The sequence below is a fragment of the Penaeus monodon genome, chromosome 23, assembly GCF_015228065.2.
Source record: "Penaeus monodon isolate SGIC_2016 chromosome 23, NSTDA_Pmon_1, whole genome shotgun sequence".
NCBI lineage: Eukaryota > Metazoa > Arthropoda > Malacostraca > Decapoda > Penaeidae > Penaeus > Penaeus monodon.
Window position 1 is genome coordinate 15,445,944 of NC_051408.1, and position 821 is coordinate 15,446,764.

The window sequence follows — 821 nt, forward strand, 5'->3', positions numbered from 1 at the left end:
ACATACCAGTACTTACATAGATTATTGGACATGCTCGATACAGGACGAGCCATGAACGTGACACACCCTCCGACTTGACATGCGCCCCCCTCCTCGCACACACACACCGCATGACTGCTTGAGATCATGGTGAGAGTACAAGCATTGCTCTGCCCGAACCCTGTAGCGTTCGGCCTTCCCTCCGGAAAAGGAGCACATACTTTACTTCATACATGATGGATATACGTTGTATCTCATTTACTTATGGATATATAAATGGATACAAGAACGATCCTAACCTCATAAATCGATGTGGCTTTTGTCTCCAACATAGCCATTAAACCATGGACTTAAACTTCACTTCATGTTTGACCAACGATCTTGTTTCTCTCTTAAACATTATTCAGAAGCACAGGTTTTTTCTTACACTTGAATAAGTTATGCTTCACACAAAAGTGAGCACAGTAAGATAGTCATCTTGCTAGCGACCATATGCACATTTTCTCTTTGAAATATCAATTACTTTTCACATTTGTAAGTTGAATCCCAATGACTGATTTTAATCTTAGACTATCTTTATTTAACTGGAGATTTGTAGTCCCGTGCATTTGGTCGTTGGCTTGACCTGCACAAGACATAGTACAGAACAGTCTACTTGTCTTATACTGTCTTTCAATTTTACTTTGCACTGTCGATAACTGATTCACTTATGGGATTTCTAATTGCACTCTACTGATGACAAGACATGAGCGATAACATGTAACTCATATCATTGTTATATATCTGGCCTAGTGGCCTGACTTCTTTATACTAATGCATTCATATTTATCTATAAACACAAT

At 38.9% G+C, this 821-nt stretch overlaps 1 protein-coding gene across 1 annotated transcript in view; it reads left to right on the forward strand.

Annotated features, from left to right (window-relative positions):
* LOC119588147 (twitchin-like) overlaps positions 1-821 on the forward strand; it is a gene marked incomplete in the record, with an annotated part of 124,648 nt that overhangs the window by 69,846 nt on the left and 53,981 nt on the right.